The 17982-nt window shown below is 43.9% G+C and overlaps 1 protein-coding gene across 1 annotated transcript in view; it reads left to right on the plus strand.

Annotated features, from left to right (window-relative positions):
* Positions 1–17982, plus strand: part of CD2AP (CD2 associated protein) — a 100130-nt gene that overhangs the window by 14944 nt on the left and 67204 nt on the right. The window lies entirely within an intron of this gene.

Genomic DNA, 17982 nt, shown 5'->3' on the forward strand with positions numbered 1-17982 from the left:
TGTACTAGAATGGGGTAATGCAGCATACAGCAAGTTAAGATGGATTAAGGGAAAACAGCAAGATAGGAAAATAAAGAAAGAAAAGCTTTACTCAAGTTGCCTTATCACAGTCTTTTAACAGCACCTGGGGCTGGCTGGGGATTGTACTGTCTGAGAGTTCACTATTGGGATGTCACTGGCACAGCAACAAGAAGGTATTTTTTGGGAGAAGTGTTTGGTGGCTGAAGTTAATTTCAGTTTGGCCTCTGCACAGTTCCCTGCCAGCTGTAAATGTAAAATCAATAGTGTAAGAAACTTCAGTGAGGGATCCAGGAGACCTTGTGGATTACACAAAATTTGTGAAACTCACAGGATGTCTCTGAAAAAGAACTTGTTAAAGCCAGTTACCAACACATTCATTTGTTTGTGTGGTCTATCAACACATAGGTAAAATTAAAGATTTTTGTGTCTGAATCACAGAATAGTTTGAGTTGGAAGGCACCTTAAAGATCATCCAGTCCAACCCCTCTACCATAGACAGGGACACCTTCCACTAGACCAAGTTGCTCAAAGCCCCATCCAGCCTGGCCATGAAAGTTTCCAGGTATGAGACACCTGCAGCTTGTCTGGGCAGCCCGTGCCAGTGTCCCATCACCCTCACACTAAAGAATTTCTTGCTTTATGTCCAATCTAAATCTCCCCTCTTTCAGTTTAAAACCAGCGTCCCTTGTTCTGTCCCTACAGACCTTGGGGAAAAGTCTCTCCATCTTTCTTATAAGCCTCTTTTATGTACTGGAAGGATGAGATAAGGTCTCAGTTGTCATTAGAAAGGTAAAATATGGTAGAACCACATACTTCAGGAAAATAATAGAACTCCCTTTTATTCCAGCTTGTTCCTTTATCCAGTGGTAGTCTTTTTTCCTTGAAGCAAATAGCATTTAGCCAAAATAGGAAGCTGACAGTGGCTGGGCTGCTGATGCCAGAGTTTGGGGAAACAAAGGCCCAAATGAGATACTAGATGTTGTGAGACAAAGAATATGTTTTGAAGTTGTTTTGCTGCCTTTTTTTGGCTTGGTTGTTTCTGGTTTTCTCATGGTGCATGTTTATTCCGACTGCATTCTTTTTTTCCTCAAAGCTATCTTTGTAGCAGTTTAAAATACCCTCACTGTAAGCACTGGAGGGTACTTAGTAAGTTTTTAATAGATTTTGTAAACTCTCACACCTTTCTGGTAGTGACTTGTGATAGCAAAGATAGATTTTATTCCGGAAAAATTACATATTTTCTTGATAACAGTTTCTTGATCTTTGAGGAGATTTTGATATTTAAATTCCCTTCTAAAAGAGTTTTTTTGATTTTTTAAAATTTTGTAGAGGAATGGGAGCTGGGGCTGGAAGACTGATCTGCCCTGGCACAGCACTGTGGATGTTGACTGAGGCGGGGATGGGGCTCTGACTGCTCAGCTCTTGTGCTGGAAAAGTGGGAAGGGCCTTGTTGGGAATTTGGTCTGACTGCATCATAGTGGCTGATTGCCATCACTCATTTAATGCTGCTTTGAGCTGCTGAGCTTTCTGAGATGTGGAGTGTGTTGAAGTGAGTGCGAAGATTCCTACTCACTGCAACATGAAGTTGCTTCAAAGAGAGCAAATCCTGCATCCAAACTGAGCCCCTGCTGGGTGACAGCGGGGTGTTCGTGGTGCTTCCAGGGGCTGGGTGGACACAGCTGTGCTGGTTTTATGTAGAATCAGCTTGGGTCCAGCACTGTGTGTTTGTATGTATTTAAGGCATCTTCAGTGCTTGAAAGGATTGTTTGTTTGCCCAGCAACCAGAACTAATAAATGGTACAGATTTAGAATCTCTGTCTTTAAAATAATCTGCAACTGAAATAATCGGTTTACAGCAAATTTGGAATTAATTGTATACACTTAAAACAAAATGTACATAGAATGGCATGAAAATATTTCAGTTCCATTGACATTATGTTGTATTATAAACTAATGCAAGAATCCTGATGGCTCAGGGCGTGTGTGTGTGTGTGTGTGTGTGTGTGTGTGTGTGTGTGTGTGTGTGTGTGTCTCGGCTTCGCAAACGAAGATTTGGGCAGGGCTGTCCCCACGTGGGTGTGCCCTTCCAGCCTGCGCAGTGGATTTTAGGTGAGGCTCAGCGTGCGCAGAACTGGCCCCACCGTTTCAGTCCTGAGGTTCATCTGCCACGGCCGAGCGAGCTTGGACAGTGCCAGTGAAGTCCTCAGGACTAGAACCTACAGCCCCCGGCATTTCCCAGGAGGTCTCCCATCCAAGTACTAATCCGGGGCTGACCCTGCTGAGCTTCTGAGATCTGACGGGATCGGATGTCAGGGAGGGATTTAACTGCCTTGGCTCAGGGCATTTTGCATAAAACAAGACTGTAAGTCAATATTTGAATCAATGAGGTCAACATCATCTTAAACTGCAGAGAACCTCCTCTGCCACATCCCTTCCTTGTGGCAGCAGAGTTTGCTTGGCTGGCACACAGGATCAAAGCTTCAGGAGCAGGAAGCAGTGGGACTGCTTTGGTACAGAGCGGCTTATCAGGACGGAGCTGGCACGACTGATGTGGCTCACTCGGGAGGAGGCAGAGTTAGAAATGGCTCTGCTGTGTGTCACTGCTATTCCCGAGTCATACAGAGGGTACCTGACCTTCTTTTTGAGCTACTGTGAGGATAAAACATCTTATTTGTGTTTTTTAATGCTTTTAGTAGTCCTTATGATTCAATTGTTTGCAAGTCTTCCACGTGGAACACGAATATGATGGCTCAGCTTAGGGAAATGTCTGCTCTTCTGTATGGTAAAACTTAAAACTAATGACTTACTGAAGGTTGCACTGTAAAATATGTGTAGAATTCATGGTCTCCATTAGGTAATTATATTCTTTCCTTGTTCAGTTTCATAACAGTTTGGAACTGCTTCCCTGCCTTCAGAGTTGACTGGAATCCAGTGGCCTTGTATTGTTTATCCATTATATTAGGATGTGGTTTCATGACAGATTTTGGCTGTGTGCAAAAAAGCAGCAAGTGGTGAGGGGGAAGATGAGTGGATCTGTAGGGGAAATTTCTGGTGTGAGGGACCTGACAATCATATTGCAAGTTCTGGATGTTTTAGTCTCGTCCCAGGGATGTAATGCCTATTAAAGATTAACATGCAATAGGAGAAGTATTCCTGGGTTTAGTTTTAATGGGGGAAAAAAATCTATATTACTTGCTGTGAGACTGCTCTGCACTGAACTGAAGCACCATAAATGAGGGTGGTTTGGACCTTCACTGAGCAGTGTGATCTAGGCTGTAACAGTGGTGTATATGTGGATCTGAGATGGATTTGGAGCAGTGCTATGTCTCTGACCCTGCAGTGAGACATCTTAGGAAGATAAACTTACAGAAAGTTGGCACTAAAGAGTTTTCTCTCTGGCTGCTTTCTTTATCTGATTCATCAGTAGTATAAATAACTACTAATCTTACATGCAGAGCAGGGAGAAGGGACCATGTGAATGCACACAGAAAAGAGCATGTTATCACAGCATCCTCGGGTTAGGATGTCTTGGAATTACAGCTTTGGGTTTCCCACTCTGCATTGGTGATACAGCTTTATTGGGCACCTTGAGAAGGAAAGTAGGAAATACTGTATGTTTCCATCTGTTCAGGTTTCAGTCCCAAGGCTGCTTCTCTGCTGGATGTGGCTACTGGGGTGTGAACAGAAGGGAAGGACCCTTTTGCACAACACCTGTGCTCACTCAGAGTGGTTTTCCTGGCAGTGGGAAACGTGAGGTGCTTCTCTGCTCGGATTGAGGAAGACCAAACCCACATCTGTACCCCAAAGGGCTGCTTTGATCTTGGGGGAACTGGTTATTATGGTCATTGTGTAAACAGGAGAGTGAATCATGGGAGCCGATTCAGAGGAAGGAGCTCAGCTGTGGAGCAGTGGAGGCTCTTGGCCAGGAGGGACTTGTCTTTGGTTGCCAAAACCCTGGTGCTCACCTTGTGCTTGTTTTGTACAGGAGAGCTTTGTAGGCAAAAGTCATACAGTTTTGGGAGCAGGAACTAGAATTTTAAAGGGCAATGGGGAGTCCACCAGGCCTCTTTATTAGACCATATGGGTTGTCATCAGTGACTCAGGTCAGGGTAACAGGGAATTATATGATGTTGAAATGGAAAGAAAACATTCTTAAAACCATTACTTATGTTTACACTTACGAAGGTGGTTTCATTGTTCAGCATTTAATGACCTGAACTACTTTCTTGGTATTAAGATCTGTCTTAAGTGGCCAAACATATACTATGGTATTACTATTAAAACAGCTGGAACACCTATTGCTCACAAATAGTGGGAATGTTTCTGTGGATAAGCAATTCGAAGGAGCACCTGATTTTGAAATAGTTGTAAAGAAAAGTATGATAGTTATAAGGGTAAGATTGTACCTTCTGTGGTCTTTTGTCTCTAGTGTAAACTTTGTCTACTGTAAAATGAAATACCTTTGTAAGCTGGAGGGCCGGGCCCAGAGAGTGCTGGTGAACGGAGCTGCATCCAGCCGGTCACCAGTGGTGTTCCCCAGGGGTCTGTGTTGGGTCCAGTCCAGTTTAACATCTTTATTGATGATTTAGATGAGGGGATTGAGTCCATCATCAGCAAATTTGCTGATGACACCAAGCTGGGAGGGAGTGTCGATCTGCTGGAAGGCAGGAGGGCTCTGCAGAGGGATCTGGAGAGACTTGAGAGATGGGCTGATTCCAATGGGATGAAGTTCAATAAGGCCAAGTGCAGGTCCTGCACTTTGGCCACAACAACCCCCTGCAGCGCTCCAGGCTGGGCACAGAGTGGCTGGAGAGCAGCCAGGCAGAAAGGGACCTTGGAGTACTAATTGACAGGAAGCTCAGCATGAGCCAACAGTGTGCCCAGGTGGCCAAGAAGGCCAATGGGATCCTGTCCTGTATCAAAAATAGCGTGGCCAGCAGGCCCAGGGCAGTGACCCTTCCCCTGTACTCTGTGATGGTGAGGCCACACCTTGAGTGTTGTGTTCAGTTCTGGGCCCCTCAGTTCAGAAAGGATATTGAAATGCTGGAGCGGGTCCAGAGAAGAGCAACAAGGCTGGTGAAGGGACTGGAGCACAAGTCCTGTGGGGAGAGGCTGAGGGAGCTGGGGTTGTTTAGCCTGGAGAAGAGGAGGCTCAGAGGTGACCTCATCACTGTCTAGAACTACCTGAAGGGAAGTTCTGGCCAGGTGGGGGCTGGTCTCTTCTCCCAGGCACTCAGCAATAGGACAAGGGGGCACGGGCTTAAGCTCTGCCAAGGAAAATTTAAGTTGGATATCAGAAAAAAATTCTTTCCAGAGAGAGTAATCAGGCATTGAAATGGGCTGCCCAGAGAGGTGGTGGATTCACCATCCCTAGAGATTTTTAAGCTGAGGTTGGACGTGGCTCTGAGTGTCATGATCTGGTAAATGGACTGGAGTTGGACCAAGGGTTGGACTCGATGATCTTGGAGGTCTTTTCCAACCCAATCGATTCTATGATTCTATGATTCTATGAACTTTGTGTATATACTCATGCATAATAGCAGAATTGTTGTCTTGGTTTTATAGGACACTAAACTTTGCGGGTTTACTGTGATGAATGTACAAGTGGAATTAACAGTACTAATAAAGTTTCAGGCACCTAGCAACTGTCTGTTACAATAAACTGGAAAAGCAAAGCTCAGTTTCTGGTATAACTGCAGTTCTGCTGCCAAGGTGCTTCTGGAGGCTGCACAACTTTCCAGGGCTCACGTTCCAATAAATGTCTTTGAATCTGAACTGACCTAAAACCTGCCTGAAGAGACCCTCATGGAACACAGCAGCAATTCTTGCTACCTCATGTTGGACTGCAAGTTTCAGCAAGGCTTCCCAATGTAGGAAGGATTTCAGTTATCCAAGGAATCCTCTTTTTTTTAATTTGAATTTTATAAACTATTAAAATGTGTTTTTCACTGGATGTATTTTATATCTAGTTTGTATCTTTTTTTGGCTAGTACAGAAAGGTTACTGGATTCTGAGAGTATTGTAATATCCTGAACAAAGTGCCAAGAATGTGAGGTTGTGGTCTTTGCTGGATGAGTGTCTGACACATGGTTATTTCTGTTGAAGATGCAGGCAGGGTAGAATTTTGGTCTATTTCTCACTCTTCCTTCATTTATTTATTGGTTTCTGGTTTAGGGCTGCCAGAGGGCCTTACTTATCTGTAATAGCCAACTTCAGAAAGAGTCTGAGTAGCTGAAGACTCCCTTTGCTTAGAATCAGTGAAGGTGGGTCTTATGGCCATGCTTACTGGGAACCTTCCCTTGTGGTTTGGCGCTGGGATGTGGTTTGCAGAAGAGCCAGTTGTATAAGGTCTGGGGATGTGGAGAGTCCCCGTATGGCAGCAGTGACTGAATGCCTCATGCAGGCAGCACTGCTGTGCTGGCTGGCAGTGGGAGCTGTTTTGTCAAAGAGGCACTGGGGTTGGATAGGACACTTTGTCTTTGCTGTGGGGAACAACGTAGTCTGTAGTTGTTGACTGGACTAACTGACTTTGATGTGCTTGGTCTGTTTTATTGTTTCCCTAGTAAAGTTGTCCTCTCACTGGAAACCAAGTGCTCCCACAAAGCCTGCTATGACCACCGCCCCCCAAAGATGTCCAGTCTGTATTTGTTTCCTTAGCTCTGTTGTTTTAATCAGTCTCTTGCCCCTGAAAATGGATGAGAACCTTCAAAAATCACCATCTGGGAGGTTTTCTGTGTTGGGAAATGTCATGGCTGGATGATAGGGCGTGTTTATATTATGTTTAAGTAAAATCTGTGTGTTTTGTGTGTCCACTGCTGCTTGTGCTTTCGTTGGGCACTACTCAGTCTTTTTCGCACCCTGATCAATAAAAATTCCTTGAACCTTCTCCCAGCTCTTTCAGCTGTGCCTTGTATGAAGATACTCCAGACCCTTAGTCATGCAATGATCTTTGTGGCCCTTTGGGCTCACACTGGTATTTTCATTTCTGTCTTGTATTGGGACACCCAGGACAGCACCCAGCACTCCAGATGGATCTCCCTGTTGCCCGTTCACAGAAACACAAACCGACAGAGTATCAGTTTATGCGGTGCTTTATTTGCTGGGCCCGGGAAACCTGGGGACTATTGTCCTAAGCCAGGGTTCCAACGAGCCATTCTTGAAGACAGCTTTTATACTTTTTCTACAGCGTTGTACGTGCACAAAGACACACGGTCTCGTTCATAAATCAGTTACATAGGTTATATGTATACAATTGATGTCCGTCTCCAAGGGTTAAAAATCTACCACGCTCGTCTAACACAGGATTCTGGTTAATTAGGCCCCCATCACCAAACCTTTTACATATGTTGATTCTAATCTTATCTTTAAGCAACAGTTTGTTTTCTTCCTCAGGTTCTATTTACTTCACTGATTGCTTTAATTATTGTCCTGCTGTTCCTAGCAAGTTCCCAATAGTTTCTGGGCCCCCACTACTGTTTCAAGTTACCTCACCACAGGCCCAGTTAAACCCCGTAAACCTTAGCATAACTACTTCCACAATTAGATTTACAAATATATTTGTAACAACTCCCCCCTTTTGAGCATCCTTCGAGCTTCTTTTTCGCAAGGATGCTCAATCATTCAAATAGTTGCCTCCGAACAGGGCGGAGGAGCTGACATATTAGGCTTCAAAGCTCCTGGTATAATCATTTCTTTCCGAGTGACAGCCTTGATTACTTGGCGTGTGTGCTGACTTTCTTTTATAATCATTCCTAAAAGACACTTATAAACAATTAAAGCTGCCACAACAATTATTACGATTGATATTCCATACTGTATAATCGAGGAGAGCCAACCAGAGACCTGGATTCCTAGGGAACTAAAGATTTGTCCAATCCAGTTATGTTCTGCTTCTTCTTTTACCTCACATACCTTATTTTCGATTTGTCCCAATTGACGAATGTCATTCTCGACATCTTGAGTAACATTAGGGATGTGTATACAGCAGTGCTCATTTCTACCATGCAAATACCCACAAACACCGTGTTCTTTGAGAAGTATCATGTCCAAAGCCATTCTATTCTGTAAAGTCATCCTAGAAGTAGCCTGCAACTGGATATTTATAGCTTTGAATCCTTTCCTGGTTACTGCTGCCAATCTTTCAGTTTGACCCATTAATTTATACAACATCTCCCTATTCCGATAGGAGGCAACTGGTGCAAACAAAGATTCTAGAGCCCACCCAAATTTAACTCCCCCTGAGGGTTCATGCCAACCTTCTTTATCTAATCCTAAGTCCTGCAAATCCTGATCCACACTTCGTCTACTTCGTAGTTGTTTTTCTTCCTTAGTTAATTTTGATTCCTTCCAAAAAGGGCATAATGTAGGAATTCCTAAAGTAATTTGTGTAATCAGTCCATCTAAGGGCAAGTGAGTTGTCCATTGCCCGTGTCCTAGTACCCATACTAAATTTCCCGGGCTATGTACAGTTGAGTATTTACAATTAACAGCCTTCTCTTCCTGTTCTATAGTAATATAATGTTTATATCTTCTACACTCACATCCCCACTTCAATACCATTTTTACGGGAACAAGTCCTATCTGATCCTCTGGAGTGTCGCATGTAAATACTTGGGTACAATTCCATTCTTCTAGCTGCGTATGAAAATACCTGGAAGAGGTTTCAGTGGTAAAAACCTTTAGGTGTGACTGATCTTCTGTTCCCGTCCACTGTATACACCACTGCACCTTGCCAATATAGCTATAATGCTCCGAGATACTAGAACCCCAAGTAGTTTTCCATTTTTTTCCAGATATCAACATCATGAGTAACATTCCAGCATTCTATAGTATATTGTTGTTTTTCCCATTTTATATTTTGTCGTGGTGCCCCAGTACGGGCATGATCACAGGGTTCATCAAAAGGGGGTTCGATATAACATCTACCTGTGTCCCTTAGCCATACATAATACGTAGGTTTCCTTTTGCACTCTGTTTCTGTCATTACCCGTTTAGTCAAACATATATCAGCCCCTTTCGATTCTGGTTGAGGTACTTTTCCAAATACTTTATGACATGTCCATGAAAAATTCTTGCCTGATAATGGCATAACGGTTACGGGGATTATCCCCCACGGAATAGGATCACTTGCAGTCCGGGGCATAGGTAAACAGGCGGTAATTTGAGATACATTTTGTATCAAACCAAAATCTCTAATTAGACCTATCACTAAGTTTTCACGATGTCCATATTCCTTTTCCCAACCTACCCCTGAATTCGGGGAGTCAGTGACAGGTTCCTGATCAGAGGATCCTATCACCCGTAACTCTACATTTCCCTGGTCCCTACTACTTTGAACTGTTATTGTACATGTATAGTGTCCCGTCCACATTTTTGTAGCTTTCGGTATATGCATGATAGAAGTGCCCCTTCGTATCCTTTCATCCCAAGTCAATTTTGAAGTCAATTCTTGATCGTCATCGGCCCCATCCCATCGAGCCTTCCATCTAGCTTTAATTTCTCGGAAACCAACTCTCTGATCGCAAATAAATAAACAAGTTAGATTGACAGCGTTCCCTTCACGTACAGTTACATAAGATCTTGGAACTTCAACGTTACCACCCCTCCCACTGGAACAATCCACCACCATAATATCAGGGCTGACTTCGCAATATTAATCGGGTGAGTGACAGTGGTTCTACTGTCCATTTCAGAGGAACCTTTTTCGCCCTGGTGTAATGGATCCAGTTGTCGATCCCTTGAACCTTGACGGCGGTATATGTAGTCATGATCACTTGGTGAGGTCCGTCCCATCTCTCCTTCAACGGCTCCTCAGACCACTTTCGCACATACACCTGGTCACCCGGAAGAATATCGTGTGCTGGATTCTCCAGGGGTAAAGGTCGATTCCACTGCAACATCCCTCTGATTGCTGTAAGAGTTTTATTCAGAGCCAAAACATAATTAAGCAACATTTGATCCCCAGTTAAATGAGGGTCCCCCTGATATGTAGCAGCATGATAGGGTTTCCCATACAAAATCTCATATGGGCTAACTCCCACCCTTTCCTTGGGTTTAATTCTGATTCTTAGCAGAGCTAAAGGCAATGCCTGCGGCCATTGGATTTCTGCTTCTTGGCAAATTTTTGTAATTTGATTTTTCAATGTTTGATTCATCCATTCTACCTGTTCGCTAGACTGAGGCCTCCAAGGGGTATGTAAATCCCAGGAAATTGCCAAAACTCTGGAAAGATCCTGAACAATCCCAGCCACAAAGTGGGGTCCCCCATCTGATGAAATTCCTAAAGGCACTCCAAACCTCGGAATAATCTCCTTTAACAACGTTTTAACCACCTCCTTTGCCTGATTAGTCCTGCAGGGAAAAGCCTCTGGCCATCCTGAAAAGGTACACACATAAACCAACAAATGTTTAAAATGTTGGGCTTTAGGAAACTCAGAAAAATCCACCTGCCAATAATCCCCAGGCTGTGGCCCCACTTTAATTATACCCATTTTTACCTGTTTCCTTACCACTGGATTGTTTTTAATACATACCGCACACATGGCATTGATCCTCTTTGCTAATGTTAACATCTGGTTTGAGAATATTTCATTCCTTAAAAATTTTACTAACGCCTCTGCACCCCAATGGCACTTATTGTGTTCCACTTCAAGCACCTGCTTCATGATTTTTACCGGCAGTATCACTTGACCAACAGGGGTTACATACCATCCTTTGATATTCTTCCGTGCACACATCATTTGTGCAAGTTTCTCGTCCTCTGGAGAATAATGAGGCACTGTCTCCATATAAGATGCAGCAGGGCTTTCCCGGGTTGGTAATAATGCCATCTGAGCCCATACTTCGCGGGCAACCTGGCGCGCCACCTGGTCTGCTTGTTGATTACCTTGAAATTCTTTCCCCGAATCGTTTTGATGCCCTTTAACATGCATGATTGCTACTGCGGTAGGCTTATAAATAGCTTCCAACAACTGGAGGATTTCTTCTCGATGTTTTATCGAAGACCCCTGTGAATTAAGCAGTCCACGCTCTTTCCACAGGGCTCCATGCACATGCACTACTCCAAAGGCATACTTAGAATCGGTCCAAATGTTCACCCTTTTTCCTTGGCTTAAAATTAGAGCTTGCACCAAAGCCCAAACTTCAGCTTTTTGCGCTGAGGTACCCGGTGGTAGTGCTTTTGCTTCCACTATCTGTCGCAAGGTGACCACTGCATATCCAGCATACCTGGTGCCGTTTTCCACAAAGCTGGATCCGTCTGTGAATAGTTCCCAATCAGGGTCCGGTAATGGTTCATCTTTTAAGTCCTTGCGACTAGCGTAAACCTGTTCAATCACTTCGACACAGTCGTGCTCCAATTTCCCTTCCTCCTGAGTAGACAATAAAAATTCTGCCGGGTTAAGGTGGTTGGTTAGCTTTAGTTCGATATCGTCCTGCTCCCTTAGCAGGGCCTGATATTGGAGCATACGACTTGAGGAGAGCCAATGTCCCCCCTTTTGTTCCAACACAGTAATCACCATGTGGGGCACATAGACTGTCATATGTTTTCCCAAAGTCAATTTGCGAGCTTCCTGTATCAGTATCACGGTAGCTGCTACCGCCCTCAAGCACCCCGGCCAACCACTACTCACTGCGTCCAGCTGTTTAGAGAAATACCCCACCGGTCTCTTCCACGACCCCAGTTTCTGGGTGAGGACTCCCAACGCCAGCTGCTGTTTCTCATGCACATATAATTGAAAATCCTTGGTCAGGTCGGGCAGTCCCAAGGCCGGCGCTTCCTTAAGGGCTTGTTTCAATTCTTGAAACGCTTTTTCTTCTGCTGGCTCCCATGTAAACACCTGCTTCTTTACAGCCTCATACAATGGTTTAGCCATTAGTCCATAGTTAGGGATCCACAGCCGGCACCATCCAGTCATTCCTAGGAAAGATCTTAACTCATGGTGATTACGAGGCACTGGAATGTCACAGATTGCTTTTATGCGGTTCGTTCCCAATCTAGTACCCCTTGGGAAATTTCACAACCCAGGTAGATAACTTTCTGTTTTACCAACTGTGCCTTTTCCCTAGAAACTCGGTATCCCGCTTGCCCCAACATGTTCAATAGATCAATAGTCAGTTTACAACAGAGTTCTCGTTCTGTAGCTCCCAGAAATATATCGTCTGTGTATTGTAGAATTACATATGAAAAAGGTGAATCTTTTACCTGGGTAGTTCTCCATTCTTCCAATTCTTTGGCTAGCTGATTACCAAATATAGTAGGTGACATTTGAATCCTTGAGGCAGTCTGGTCCAAGCCAGTTGGCACTTCCGTCCCGTGTCTGGATTTTCCCATTCGAATGCAAAGATGTGCTGAGTCTCAAGTGCCAGGGGTATGCAGAAAAAGGCGTCTTTCAAGTCAATTACAGTAAACTACTGAAATTTCTCAGAGACAGATGTTAACAGCATATACGGACTAGCTACCACAGGATATATATCTTTAGTGATTGCGTTAACTGCCCTTAAATCCTGCACCAGTCTGTATTTTCCATTTGGCTTCACTATTGGAAAAATAGGGGTATTATATTCTGATTCACATTCCCTTAATATTCCCAATTTCACAAACTGATCAATCATTGGAGCTATTCCCTTTCTTGCTTCAAGCCTTATTGGGTATTGTTTCACCCTTACCGGTTGCGCTCCTTCCTTCAGTTTTACTACTACCGGCTCAGCCGCTTTCGATTTACCAGGGATCCCGTCTCCCACACCCACGGAGCCACAGCCTGCTCTGTCACCTCTGGTATCGTCTCTGGTTCTACTTCCTTAATCATAAACATTTTGCTAAGTTTTCTTCTGGTATTTCCAATTTTACCCTATCCTTATCAAATATTATTCTTGCTTGTAAAACCGAAAGCAAATCTCTTCCAAGTAGTGACTCTGGGCTGTTCGGTATATATAAAAATTGATGATCAAATTCCTTCCCCCCAAATTTAATATCAAGCGGCCGCAGGAATGTCTTTTCCTCCCCTTCCAACTTTTGCAACTTCTTCCTAATATCCTCCTGCGATTGTCCCATAAATATCAAGGCCAGCTGAAGTTTACCAGATTCTGACTCTACATCCAAGTTAGTATATTTTCGAGCAGTATCCTTCAACCTTTCCAAAAAGTGCCGACGGAGATTCCCCCTTCTCCTGTCTCACCGAGTATAGCTTTGACCAATTCAAAGTTTTAGGAATACCATCACGAATTCCTTCAACCAACATCATCAAATCATCAAATCGCTAGGTGAAAACGGGACCTTAACTATAACCCTTTCACTATCTGCCCCCACCGCCTCCCGTAGAGGTGCCGTCAATTTAGGTCGCACGTCCCCCTCCTTCCCCTTTTGCCTTCCCCGGCGTGTGCGTCCAGCTAATGGGGTTCTTTGTACATCACCCCTATTATCTAGCTCCGACTCTTCGTCTGAAGAGGGGGGAGCAGAGGTCTTTTCTTATTTTAAGGCTTTCAAGAGAGGGACACGGAGGTGCACTAGGGGAGACCAACAACGACACATCGTCCTCCGGGGGCTCAATAAAGCGCAACTTTCGCTCTTTACGACCCACACATTCATTATTAATAGTTTCCAAAACCAGCATACCACATTCTTTTAACCATTCAGTTTTTCCTTTTAAATGATAGTCATTGTACCATTCCATGGCCATTGCATTCCCCCCGTTTTATATTCTGGCCAAACATGATTACAGTAATCAATCAAGTTCTTTTTCTTCATAGTTTGTTCAAAATTCCCCGTTTTCCAGTGCTTCAACAAACACCCGAGGGGGGAATCCTCGGGAATATCCTTATCGTTAGAAGACATTATCCCACAGCTCCTGAATGACAACATATATAACAGAAACACGTACGACGCTGCGACTAACCACCAACCTATATCCCCAACTTGCCAATTCTAGTCGCTATCGAATGGCAAGTACCGGACCTGCACGATTCCTATGTACGTGTCTTACGGCCGGTGCCCAGGCTTCCAATACCAACCAACCAATCTTACCACCCCCTTTCAGAATAAAGCCACCCCCCTTTCAAAATAAAGCACCTTCGGGCTCACCTCTATGTAGTTGTCCGACGGGCGCGGGGCCGGGCACGAACTGATGACTCCCCGAGGAAAATTCTCGGTGCCGGCTTGGAGTGGATCAGGACGCGAACCGCCCCAGCAGCCCTCGGAGCCCCACGCTGGGCGCCAGAAAACTGTTGCCCGTTCACAGAAACACAAACCGACAGAGTATCAGTTTATGCGGTGCTTTATTTGCTGGGCCCGGGAAACCTGGGGACTATTGTCCTAAGCCAGGGTTCCAACGAGCCATTCTTGAAGACAGCTTTTATACTTTTTCTACAGCGTTGTACGTGCACAAAGACACACGGTCTCGTTCATAAATCAGTTACATAGGTTATATGTATACAATTGATGTCCGTCTCCAAGGGTTAAAAATCTACCACGCTCGTCTAACACAGGATTCTGGTTAATTAGGCCCCCATCACCAAACCTTTTACATATGTTGATTCTAATCTTATCTTTAAGCAACAGTTTGTTTTCTTCCTCAGGTTCTATTTACTTCACTGATTGCTTTAATTATTGTCCTGCTGTTCCTAGCAAGTTCCCAATAGTTTCTGGGCCCCCACTACTGTTTCAAGTTACCTCACCACAGGCCCAGTTAAACCCCGTAAACCTTAGCATAACTACTTCCACAATTAGATTTACAAATATATTTGTAACATCCCCAGTGCAGAGCAGCAGGGAGGATGCTATGGCGGTGCTTCTCCTAATGCAGCCCCAGGTGCTGTTGATCCTCTCTTGCTGCAGGGATGCATTACTGGCTCCTGTCAGCTTGGTGTCCACCAGGTCCTTCTCTGCCATGCTGGTCTCCAGCCAAGCAGTGCACAGCTTGTACTGGTGCATGGGGTTGATTCTCCTTTGAGACAGGGCTTGGCATTTCCCTTTGAACTTCATGAGGTGGTCACTGATGGTCCATTTTCTCAGCCTCTTGAGTTCCCTCCGAACAGGCAGCACATCGATCTGGTCCATTAGCCACTCTCCACAGCTTTGTATTGTCTGCAGACTTGTGTTAATCACTACACTTTGAGCCTGGCATTTTGGACATTTTTCAGTCTGTATCACTTTATACTTCTCTGGCTTGTACTTCATCAGTTTGTTTTTGGTGGCACTGGCTCAATTCCCTCTGATTCTTCACTGCACACATTCTAAGCCCTCTTCTGCTACCAGAGCACTGGTCTTGTGCTTCTAAATCTGTTCTGTCAGTTCTTATTCTGTTATAATTTATTTTCTCTATTGCTGTTGTCAACCTGAATGTGATTTGTCTTGCCACCTGTTTTATTTCCTTCCCTCTTTCCTTGGTTGGAAGCATGTTCCAGGTGCTGTCTTTATATTTGAATTCTTGCCAAAACAAGGTTGCCCCTTGTTTTTTAGAGTCTTAGGAGAAAGACACTTTCTTTGCATGCAGTGTAGGAGGTGGTTTGAGATGGACCATGCTGCCTGTGGAAACTCGGGATAAAGTTGTTTCCCTCTCAAGTGAGCTTTGGTGCTTTTGGATGTGCTAAAAAAGCACAGTAAACCTCACAGTGTTCCTGCCCAAGCTTGAGAAGACTATTTTTTATCCAGTACTTGGTCATTATGGACTTCTAAGCTACAGATAATTGATTTGAATGGGGTTTAAATGGAGAAAGCAGTGTTAAAAGTGGAGGAGAGGTAAGATAGGTGGGTTTGGTATTTTGGCAATAAACAGTTTCTTGCCCATCACACTGCAGTCTGAATGACCTGTATGATTTGGCAAGTGCTACTTGCTAACATTGAACAGCACCACTGCCAAGTTTTCTTGAGGGCCACGTTGTAGCTGGGTGGGAGATGTGTAGGTTCTTGCTGTTTCTGTGCCATCATATGAAAAAAGGTATAGGATGAAACTATCCTGACATTCTTCACAATCCCTTCCACTTCACAGATGAGGCAACAGAATTTACATCTGGTTTATCTGTTTAACCATGAAACTGAGGTCACACTGAGTATCACTGACAAATACAAGAGGAAATTCAGCACCTAAATTTCAAACATAAAAACCTGATGTCTGTCTACTGCTATTTGTCTGCAGAACACAGAGACACGTGGATGACAACGGGGAGGTTCTTCAGATCCTCTGTTGGTTGTTGGCATGACCCGAGTTCGTGTTTTACAGTCTGGAAGGGTGACTAAAATAACCATATTGTTCATTTCAAACACAACTGCAGAAATGTTCTCCCAAGGGAAAAAATAAGCTTTCAAAAGAATTGGTTCATGTTGACACAGTGTGAGTGATTATCTACTACTGCTGTGGAAAAAGGACCAGGTGTTCGGCAGTTCCAGTCAACAGTCAGCAATGCTGGGAGCATTTACCATGACTGACCCTCTGTTCTCATCCATTTTCCATGTTTAACTTTGTAAAGCTGTCCTGTAGTTGTATATATTGGAATATACTATCTGGAGCACAAGCCCTGTGGGGAGAGGCTGAGGTAGCTGGGGTTGTTTAGCCTGGAGAAGAGGAGGCTCAGAGGTGACCTCATCACTGTCTATAACTCCCTGAAGGGAAGTTCTAGCCAGGTGGGGGCTGGTCTCTTCTCCCAGGCACTCAGCAATAGGACAAGGGGGCACGATGGGCTCAAGCTCTGCCAGGGGAAATTTAAGTTGGATATCAGAAAAAAATTCTTTCCAGAGAGAGTGCTCAGGCATTGGAATGGGCTGCCCAGAGAGGTGGTGGATTCACCATCCCTGGAGATTTTTAAACGCAGATTGGCCGTGGCACTGAGTGCCATGATCTGGTAAATGGACTGGAGTTGGACCAAGGGTTGGACTCAATGATCTTGGAGGTCTTTTCCAACCCAATCGATTCTATGATTCTATGATTCTGTGAGAGAAATATGTGACATGGATATTTCCTGCATTGTTACGTGTTTGTAGGTTTCCAAAACGGCTGGGTCGAGTTGGTTGGAAGATGACATTTTTATTTCCAGATGCCTGTGATGAGTGGCTGTTGCCTTTATGAATCGTGACTGCCAGAATTCCCTGTATGTTTGGCAATATTTCATGTCAGCCACTCAAAACACAATTCAATGCAGAAGCAAGACAAAACTACTCTGCTGGCTGCAGGCAGCAAGGAGGGAATAGGATGCTTTGAAACAACTTTATAGAATACATTTGGCAAAAATAAATATATATAGTACAAAAAGTGTATGCTAGAAGTTTAAAGAGTATTTATCATGAGCAGGTAACTGGTGCTGAGTTCTGTTCACAAGGAAGAAAACAAATATATTCTTAAAGGAAAAAAGAGCAAAATTAAATCTTGATCTCTATGTTCAACTGGTTCCTTTGTTAATGAGTGTGTTCAGAAAATACTTTGCCACACAGATCATTTAAGCTTCTCTTGCATTCGTGGCACCCTCATGTAGTTCTGTTTTTCACTAGGGGCTTTCTGACTTCATCCATAGGTAGCAGAGGGGTAAAGGCTTCATTACGACTGTAGCTGCATTTCTGATCAAAATTGCCCACAGATCAGAATTATACACTGGTTTAAATGGAGCTGTAAGTTCAATACCAAGGAAATACTATTTCTTCTCCTTTGATGCCTTCATTTTTGAATTAATTGTTGGATATTATTATGCACTTATAGAGTAACTTTTGAGAAAAAACCCAAATATCTTCAACCCTTCAGAGTTTCTGTCCTTTAACTCTGTTGTGCTGTCGTTGTTGTGTGTGTTTGTTGTGATCTGCAGAGGAGGAAATTTCAGTGAGAACAGTGTTAACATTTGGCAGTGCTTGGATATCTGACTGAATTTGAGTGAGAGAAGATTATTTGACTGCTGCAGGTTTGTGGAAATTCCTGGCATGAACAGAATTTCTTGATGAACAAATGAGTCTTCATTGCCAAACAAGCCTTAAGCTGTCAGTGA

This window comes from Pithys albifrons, chromosome 2 (assembly GCF_047495875.1).
Source record: "Pithys albifrons albifrons isolate INPA30051 chromosome 2, PitAlb_v1, whole genome shotgun sequence".
In the NCBI taxonomy this organism is placed as follows: domain Eukaryota; kingdom Metazoa; phylum Chordata; class Aves; order Passeriformes; family Thamnophilidae; genus Pithys; species Pithys albifrons.